Source organism: Musca domestica, unplaced genomic scaffold, assembly GCF_030504385.1.
Source record: "Musca domestica strain aabys unplaced genomic scaffold, Musca_domestica.polishedcontigs.V.1.1 18, whole genome shotgun sequence".
Lineage (NCBI taxonomy): Eukaryota > Metazoa > Arthropoda > Insecta > Diptera > Muscidae > Musca > Musca domestica.
Genome location: NW_026712238.1, coordinates 14,389,207 through 14,400,189, shown reverse-complemented (window position 1 = coordinate 14,400,189; position 10,983 = coordinate 14,389,207).

Genomic DNA, 10,983 nt, shown 5'->3' with positions numbered 1-10,983 from the left:
TGTTTTTGGTTCATGTGAACCCTTAATATTTTGCAATCATCTGCAAAAGCAGGAGGCCAATCTGTATCTCCAAATTTATACTCATCTATATGATTTTCTTGTCTACGATATTTGGCTATATTCGTAAACGAAATCGACATAAAAAAGCCAGAAGTTCGCCTTTTGTGTATTTCGGATATCGCCTGTAAGTAACGTTGGTACTTTTTCACACAAAAGTAGTGGTCCATTCTACTCGCTGTCCTAAACTCTAACTTCATGCGAGATTTCGTGTCCTTTGGTTTCTATTTATGACCTTTATAACGGATGCAAAATCAGAAAATTTTTAGTTGTTGGTCCATTTCAACCCCTAAATATATTGCGGACATCTTTGAAAATAATAGGTTTAGCCCTTGTGAGCCTAACCCTACCCTTTTCGTGAGGATCAGGCGATAATTGCAATATGCATTTAATATCCCCAACCTGTGTTGTAAGGTGAAAAAATATTACAAAATATTATAAGTCATATTAAAAAATCGCATGCGATAAAAAATATGAAATATGAAAAAATAAAAAAATGTCATAAAATACTACAAAATCTATATTAACATAATTGTTGGCATATTTTTATGCGATTTTTTTAGATTTTATACTTTTATGTCAAGAAGGCATTCTGAATTGACAAAATTTGTCAAAATCAGTCCAGCCATTCTTGAGATATAAGCATTCTAGCTAACATCCCCTTCCTTTGTATATACACATTGTATATATTTCGCCATATATATCCGATATATTTACTATCGCCATATATATCCGATATATTTACAACGGTCAGAATTGACCTGTGTGTCTATTTGAGATTTCGCCGGGTTAAAAAATATTCGCGGTTTAATGAAAAATTTGATTTTTATTTAACACAAATGTTATGGTCTATTTCACCCACTAAATTTTAACCGATGACCATCAAAATTGGAAGGCTTCTGCCCAGCCATATGCTGCAGCCCCATGCAAACTTCCTCGTCGATTGGTCTATAATTGCGACATCTAGAGCAACTGCAAAATCAGGAATTTTTTCAGTTTTTGATCCATTTCGACCACTAAATATTATGCGATCATCTCCAGAAGCAATAGGGTTCTATTCTGGCTCTAGCCCCATCTTCATTCTAAATTTCGTGAAGATCGGGCCATAATTGCGACCTGTAGAGTGATTACAAATTAACATGGACAGACGGACGGACGGACATACATAGCTAGATCGACTCAGCTCGGTGAGATAGGAAGATCCATATATACTTTCCTATGTGGGAAATCAATATTTCGAGGTGTTACATAATTTTTGGCCCAATCAAACTTATAATACCCCCAACATATAGTGTTGTAGGGTATAAACAATTGTTCTCAAGCGTGAAAATTGAATAAAATGCTTTGTTTTTCAACATTTCAATTCCCCACCTAAACATGTAAATATACCCTTTTATTGTACCAAAAACTTTAAAAAATCAAAATTAAAGATGTTAATGTTTGAAAAAAATCTATAGCCAATTTTTCATTTATGATTATTTTCCATATAACCATAACCATGAAAAAAACAAGTAAGCAAAGGCTACAGTCGAGCGGGGCCGACCGTTGAATACCCTACAACACTATAATAAACGATACAGTTTATATAGGCGAGAAACTCGAAAGAATTCCATTTGATTGATTGACAAATAATAAAAGAAAACCATCAGGTTTCGTTCTCTAATTTTCGAATAATAGCAACTTAAACTAATTTGCTCATTTCCAATTTATTGGTAGATTTTGCACGTAAATGGTCTTCCTAGATCTGAAACCAATATTTCCCAAAGACCTATAATCTCTCAGAAGTGGCAAAAGATTAACATTTATTATTGGTTTTTGACTGAAACGCATCTATATGAGATACAGCCATTTGACTATATTCTTCAACGAAATAGTCAGAAGTGCGTCTTTCCTGTATTTGTGAATTCTCCAAAAAGTCACTGGAATGGACATTTTCTTATTTTGTCTACAAAAGTTGGCAAATTATTTCACACATTGGATATTTTTGGATGGCCATCCAAAACTGTTTGGCTTTTGCAATGTCCGGTAACCCCCATTCAAATGTGCGCGAGGATCGGGCGATAATCACGACCTGCTGGCAATTTTGCAGTTTTTGGTCCATTTCAACCCCTAAATATATGGCGATCATCTCCAAAAAGAGTAGGCTTCTATTCTGACCCTCATATGGTCCTCATGCAAAATTTCGTTAGGATCGGGCCATAAATGCGATCTGTATATGATATCTTAATTTCCTAACTACTTAGTTTTGTTAGCTGTAGAAATATTACCAAATTTTTAATTCAAAATGAAAATATGCCAAAAATATGACAAAATTTAAAAAATATGAGAAAATATTAAAAAATCAATATTTTCATCTTCATAGAGATATTTTTATGCGATTTTTAGGCGTTTTTTCTTTCCCGCCAAGAGACCATTCTGAATTAATGAGAACTGTCGAAATCAATTCAGCCGTTCTCGACATATAATAGATTTTTCAAGCATATCTTCTTTGATAGACACAAATATCGCACATATTTTGCTATATATCCGATTTGTTGGATGTTAACATCAATGTAAAGGTCAGAAGTAACCTTGTCATGGCTTTGGGATTTCGCCGGTATTTAAAATATTCGCGGTTTCATGAAAATTTTTGAATTTTTTCAACAAAAAAGATATGGCCTATTTTACCCGCTAAATGTTATCCGATGACCACCCTGGCTTCTTCACTGCCCTAAACTCTAGCTACATGCGAAATTTCGTGTCGATTGGTCTATAATTGCGACCTGTATAGCTACTGCTAAATCCGACATTTTTTCAGTATTTGGTCCATTTCAACCCCTAAATATTATGCGATCATCTCCAAAAGAAATAGGGTTCTATTCTGACTCTAGCCCCACCTCCATTCTAAATTTCGTGAAGATCGGGCCATAATTGCGACCTGTAGAGTGATTACAAATTAACATGGACAGACGGACAGACGGACGGACGGACATACATAGCTAGATCGACTCAACTCCGCGAGATAGGAAGATCCATATATACTTTCCTATGTGGGAAATCAATATTTCGAGGTGTTACATAATTTTTGGCCCAATCAAACTTATAATACCCCCAACACATAGTGTTGTAGGGTATAAATACTTTTCATAGATCAACAGCAGATTTTTATCAACATTATTTTCCTAGATATCAAGCCTGTATGTTTTATCACTCATACGTATTTAATCCCACAATAAGCTAAATATTCAATGCTCCCTGCATCAATAAACTTCTCATACCAAGTGACCTATGTCAACTAATTTCGTATTTCAGTCTCCCAGAAATGTTAGATGCGAATTCCTTTAAATCTCTGCAAACCCCTTTTGTCTGTTGAGTAAAAGCTTTTTATCCTAGTATTTGAATTACTCACTGAGCCACATTATTTGAGCGAACACTCAATTGAGTATATTCTCTATTTCTCTCATCCAATGCGTTGTGTTCTCATTACAAATTGCCGGCAACCGGCATTTGTTAACAATACTAACTTAGAGTGGATTTTTGTTGTTGTTGTTTTTATTGTACATCTCCCACCATCTATTTATCCTGTCAAAATTGTTGTTTGTTGGTGTTTGTGTTGTTGCCTCTCCTACACCCAGTTATTTAACAAGAGTCTCCATGGTTTCTTGGTTCATCACTTTGTGTTGGCTGGCTGTGAGCATAACAATTTGTGGGTGGCGCCAAAAATGGTTCAGGCGAGCACACTAACAAGCACACACACACACATTGAAATTAAGCTGTTGAAATAAAATCGTTTGTGTTGTTACTGTTGTTTCTGTTGTTGACGAAGAGAATTTGTAAATGTATTTGTGTGAAGGTTTTTTTATTTTTTATATATTCCTTACTGTATGTGTGTGGTTGAATTTGTGGCTAGGTTCCTACAAGGATAGCAATTCTTACTTGCTCCATATATGTATGAGTTGAGCTGGAAGTGGGTTTTGTGTGTTAGGAGAAAATTGTATGAATGTATAAATATTTATATGTATGTGTACCTATATATATATATGGTCTTGTAGGAGAGTAAGCTTGGAGTATTTTATGAGCATGACTTCTAGCCATATTTCTTCTTCTTTTTGTTGTTGTTATTCGTTTTACTGTAGCTCTGTAACCACTACCATCCTCCAAAGAACCGACAACAACAAATACAAAATATCAAACAGTTTCTCAACACCCTGGAACATTAGCATTCTGGCAAATAGGACTTCAACGTATATAATATATAAGAAAGTGTTTATGTACGAAGAAGCATAACTGTGTGTGAGTGGGCATCTTAGTGGGCATGTAGACGACATTTCACTTACTACGTCTGCAATATATAAATATAATTTTATACTCCTACTTGTCTCAAGATTATGAATTTTAAATTTTGTCTCCATTCGAGGTCAATGAATAAATGGCGCGTAGATCTTATTTATTAGCAATAAATATTACACGATTTTTTGTAAATATTATTCAAATATTATATTCACAATATGATTTTTATACCCTACAACACTATGTGTTGGGGGGCCAACAATTATTGATTGGGCTAAAAATTATGTAACGCCTCGAAATATTGATTTCCCACGTAGGAAAGTATGTATGGATCTTCCTATCTCGCCGAGCTGAGTCGATCTGGCTATGTATGTCCGTCCGTCCGTCTGTCCGACTGTCCATGTAAATTTTGTAATTACTCATGGTACAATAAAAAGGTAAGGTAGAGGCATCAGCTGATTACAATTTTTTCTAAGTGGGTCCGACTTCTGCCAGAATAGAAGCCTATTGCTTTTGGAGATGATCGCATAATATTGGGGGGTTGAAATGGACCAAAAACTGAAAAATTTCCTGATTTTGCAGTTGCTTTACGGAGCTAAGCTTAGGGCTGGCCAGAAGCTTTCCAATTTTGATTGTCATCGGATAATATTTAGTGGGTGAAATAGACCATAACATTTGTGTTTAATAACAGTCAAATTTTCCATTAAACTGCGATTATTTTTAATCCCGGCGAAATCACAAATAGACGAACAGGTCAATTCTGACCGTTACGTGGACACCGATGGTAAATATATCGGGGATATATAGCGAAATATATACAATGTATATATACAAAGGAAGGGGATGTTAGCTAGAATTCTTATATCTCAAGTATGGCTGGACCGGTTTTAACGAATTTTGTCAATTCAGAATGCCCTCTTGGCATAAAAGCATAAAATCTAAAAAATCCCACAAAAAGATGCCAATAATGATGTTAATACAGATTTTGTAACATTTTTAATTTGATTTTTTTACTTAATTTTTTTATTTAATTTTTTTTTATTTTTATTTTTTTATTATAATATTGAAGTGTATAATTTGTAATATTTTTTCACCCCACAACACAGGTTGGAGTTATTATATACAGATTGCAATTATCGTCCGATCCTCACGAACATTTTCACAAGGGTAGGGCAGACATCTTTGAAAACAATAGGCCTAGCCCTTGTGAGCCTAATGTCCCTGATCAAAATGCTAACGGTAATATCTGGGCAGTGTTTATGATTTTAAAATAAACACATATTTTTAGTATTATTATTAAACAGTTTATTTTTATTATATTTATTAAATTTACTCCGGTCAAAGATCTAATATTTGACCGGTAACATTTAAAACTACGTTTTAAACTGAGATTCAACTTAGAACTCACTATCTTAATTCTAATTCTATTTATTTGACAATAAGAAATAAAAAGAGAATAAACAATTGAATAAATTTAAGTGCAGGAGAATATTTTTAAGAGAGTAAGAGAGGGGGAAAGAGAATGTAAGAGTAAGTTCAAAGGAGAGCATCAATTAGAATAGAGATATTTTAATAATGAAATGAAAGAAGTTAATAATATTTAAAGAACGGAGATAATGAGAAGTAGAATTAGCACAGTGGTGGCCATGGAATATGACTCTTTGCTTCCTTTTTTGTATATATCGATTTCAAATTAAATAATTGTACTCATTTTTGCATGATACAATAAAAAGATAAAGTAGAGCTAACAACTGATTACAATTTTTTCCAAGTTTGACCGCCTTCTACCAATTTTGTATATGTATTTGTTGTTTTTAAAAATAAAAGCAAAATATTTTCAGAATCAATGATAGGAAGTAACTATGGTATAATTATTACAGGTAGAAGCAACTCCCAGCTGATTTGACTTTATAGTAATACTAGTGTCAAACCCGGTATGATATAATATTTTACTGCAGGACAATGTGAACACATTTTTTGCCCAATAATAGAAAAATTCACTGTTATACTAAACAAAATGCAAACGGCGATGGTGCGGAAACCACATTAGGTGATATAAGCTCTGTTTCAGAACCTGTAATAATATTCACATTTTTCCAATTTTTTCGATATCATAAAGGAAAAATCGGTTATCGTAGTAAAAACTATTACTTTCTTGCAGTTCTGGAACAGACCAATAGTCGTATATTTTATGTTTCCTAAAATTGCAAAATCTCGAATACTTTATTTATGTATGCAATTTGGTTTCAATTTGAAAGGGATGTTGCTTTTTCCACGATTTTCTAGCGATTGCCTGAATCGTTGAGAGATTGGGACCTACAGCTGAGAACTATACATTCAGGGGATGATGTGAGAGCATTAAACTTAAATATTCTAAGAACTATGCTTCTGCATTTACAATTTAATAATACAAATTATAACGGGCCGAAATTTGAATGCCCTCCACCATTTGGAACGAATTAAAAAATTTTCAAAAAAATAAAATCCCTTAAAAATTCAGTTAAAATCCTAATAATATTAAATGAAGCCGTTGTCGTATAGACCCTTATACTATACGACGACGTGGACCTGCATAGATAACTTTTGTCATAAGCCATTACAATATTCAAATGCGAGCCCTCAAAAAAAAAACAAGTAAAAAATCTGTAAGTTCTCCCGGCCGTACTTTAAATGCCATCCACCATTTGGAACGAATTAAAAGAAATTTTCCAAAAAAAAATATAATCCGTTAATAATTCTGTTAAAATCCTAAAAATACCAAATGTAGCCGTTATATTAGGGTCTATACGACGACGTGGACCCGCATAGGCAACCTTTGTCATAACCCAATATTCAAATGTGAAACTTGAAAAAAATCGGTGAATAATGTCGCTTAAAACACCAAAAATACCAAAAAAAGGGAGGTACCATTGTGATTGATTTCCACAGACGGACATCGCTAAATCGACACAGAGTTTTATGCTTTGTGAGGTTTAAAATGTATATTTCGAGGTGCTACAAACGGAATGACCAACTTAATATTCCCTCCATACTATGGTGGAGGGTATAAAAAATATCAAATAATTTTGAACAATTCTGACATAGCCTGTATTTCAGTAGTTTTACAAATTGATGTTCGTAATAGATACTAGAAAAGACAGAAAATTGTCAGTGTATGTCTTCGTAAAACCCCCATATAACGTTAACTCCCGACATTCGGTATTTTGATGATTTTAGGGACATTATTCACCGAAATTGTTTCAAATTTGGTATTTAAAGTTCGCAATGAATACTATAGCCTATGACAGAAAATTGTCTGTGCAGGTCCACGTCTTCGTATAACAACCATGTAACGGTACCTCCCGATATTCGGTATTTTGATGATTCTAGCACCGGAATTGTTTCAAATTTGGTATTTGAAGTTCGAAATAGATACTACAGCGTATGGCAGAAAATTGTCTGTCTAGACCCTAATATAACGGCTACATTCGATATTTTTAAGATTTTGACAGAATTTTTAACGGATTTTATTTATTTATTATTATTATTTATTTATTTTTTTTTTTTTGAAAATCGACAAATTTGTTCCAATTGGTGGAGGTATTCAATTTTTTTCATTTTTTTTAATTTTTAATGAAGAATATATGTTCTTAATATTTATAATTTTCTGGTTTTTAAGAAAAAATGCTATGGAAGTAAAAGTTTTTACTACTAAAATCGCGGTCAAATTTTGCATGAAAAATGTTCAAATATTAAAGTATATGTAGCATACTTGCTCTATTTCCGAATTTGTAAAAATCTACTAGTTTTGCAATTTTTTCCAATATCATGAAGAAAAATAGGTTATCGTAGTGAAAACGTTACATTCTTGCAGTTCTGGAACAGAACTACTATTAATTGAAATAAAGATTTCATGCATTTTTTGTTTTTTGAATCTTACGTATAGCTTTTAAAAATCAACCTTTATTATTTCATGAACAATTTCGCTTTAAATGTAAATTCTCATGCTAAATCACCAAAGCACCAAATCTTAAATTGGCGAATTAACGACAGAACAATATTTATATCACATGCAATTATTGTCAAGTGTAAGTAGGGCTCATGTTTTTCAAAGTACTATCGATTGTCGAGTCGAAGACCAATAGTCGACCTAAGTATCCCTAATAAACATTTACTATCGAACATCGAATGAAAGTGCAAAGGAGAATTAATAAAAGTGCATATTTTTTAAGAAATATAAGAGTTTTTACAGCGAAAAAACATAAAAACGACAACGCAAGAACAATAAACACAATTGTTTTAAAAAGCTTGCCACAAAATTTATCGAATATTGCAAAACAAAGTGTTGAAGGACTCGAAATTATGCAAGTTGGTGGTTTGAATAAGAATCAACGCAATGAACATCAGAAGAAAAACAAATAAAACTGTACTTGGTGGTGGTTGCTGTTGTTGCAGTGGTGCTCGCTGAACGAAGGAAGGAACGAGCGGACAACAGCGGCAGAGCGCCGTACACTTATGCTCTTGTGAAATATTGTATTGATAAAGACAGGCAAAACAGGACGCAGTTTGGATTTCTCATGAATAATCAAAGTGATAAATAATGTGAATCGTTTACACATTAAAGCAATGTAATTTTCGTGTGTCATAAAAGAGGGAAGCACCATAGAGTTACAAAACACAATAAGCTTACTTAAAAACATATTGAGGTATGGCTCCACAACAACAACCGCCACCTCACAACACCGCAGCAGGCGTAGTTTCACCACCAACAGCAGCGGCGGCTGCAGCATCACATGTGGCAGTTGAACCAAAACATTCCAATCCCTTTTACATATCGGCCCATTATTTGTGTCATAACAAACGCTTAAAGCTAAAACGTTCTAAATATGTTGAGATCTTTCGCCGGGCCCTTAAGCAAGCCGAAAAGGCTTCATCATCTGTTCGCAATAAAAATAAGACTGATAAACGTCGTCAAAAGCTAAATTCTCTAAGAGCTGAAGTTACAATAGATTTGCTGTCCGATGATGAGGAAGAGAAGCAAAGAGCAACGACAATGCATGAAAATGTTTTTGCTGGGAAAATGTGCTTGGAAAGGGCAGCCATACTGGGCTTAATGCCCGTGGTGCGTATGTCGAATGGGCCCATCCAAATTGAACCTCCTCCCTTGGTGCCGTTGAGTAAACAAAAGCAAACCATAAATCGAGCCCAACAACAGCAACAAAGTCATTTGTCAAATCAAAGAAGATCATTGCAAATTCCACCACCATCACAGCTATTAGCATTACAAGCACAACAAACGCAGCTGCAGCCCCAGTATCAACGAAAACAACAACAACAGCAGCAGCTGCAACAACAGCCAGCCCGTAAACGTAAATCACGACCACAGCGACGTTCTTTGCCCGTTCTACTCAACAATGAAAGTATTGTCCTCAGTGATGATAGTGATAGCGAACAAAGAAATGGCCTGCTAACACAACAATCACAATTTATTGCTGTACATCCTGACTTAGCTGTAATATATCCAACTAACCAATCATCACCTTGTCAACCGGCCTTCCCGGCTACCACTACAACTATTCCTGCCTCTTCACCTGCACACTGCAATACATCGGTAGTATTATCATCAAACTCCATGCAAGTTGATGAAGATGTAACAATATCACTGGTACCACGTTCACTTAATGCCACTACATGCGCTCGTACCACATCTTTGGCGTGCTCGATTAATAGTCCTAACAGTAATGTAAAACAGTCATCACCAGATCAACAACAACATCCACCTCCCCCATTTCCCATGTTACCGGATGAGACAACCGTTCATACAGTCATTGCAAATCGTATCTATGAACTATCCTTGACCAAATTACGTGAAGGTTTGGCATCCTGTGGCATACCCGAGTTCAATGATGGCCAACAGAAAATCTCACCAACACGGCGGAAAGGCATGGTCCAAGCGCCACCTGTTGTTACACAGCCACAGGCGCCAATTTCATTGAAATTGTCCAGTGATTTGAGTATTTCATTGATCTCAGATGATGAAGATGATGTCAGACATCATAAAAACACAAATGCAGCATTACTCAGTCCCGCCTTTTTGCAAAAGTTACCTGTCAATGTTTCGATAGCACCTGTCGTAACTATTTCACCACATCCCAATGGTGCAGCAGCACCTTCGATGGTGGGAACGGCTGCAACGTTATTGGATCCCAGAAAACTTAAATTTGGATAAATCTTGTATGAAAATAAAGCGAATCTAAGACGACCAGTCATGCACCTTCTTTACACAAACAGTAAATTCACTTAGATTTTGTGGTCATTTGAGACCGAGAATATACCAATGTACATTTTTTTAGTTAGGCCGCTGGGAAAGGCCACAAAGGAAAATTGAAGAAATTAAACCAAATGGTAGCAAATTTTGTAAAAAAAATTAAATTTCTAATCATCTACGAATTGTTGCATATTATTTGTTTGCAAATCCCTCCAAAAAATAGCATTCCTATCTTAAAGAATATATTTATATATAAACTATTTCTGTTTGTACAAAAACCATTTGGCACACAAATCAAAATTTATCTGTAATTTGTTTGGAAATTGTTACAAAGACGACATGAAAATTAATTCTGTGATTTTCAAAAAAAAAAAAAAAAAAAAAAAACTATCTATTTTCAAGGCCTATAA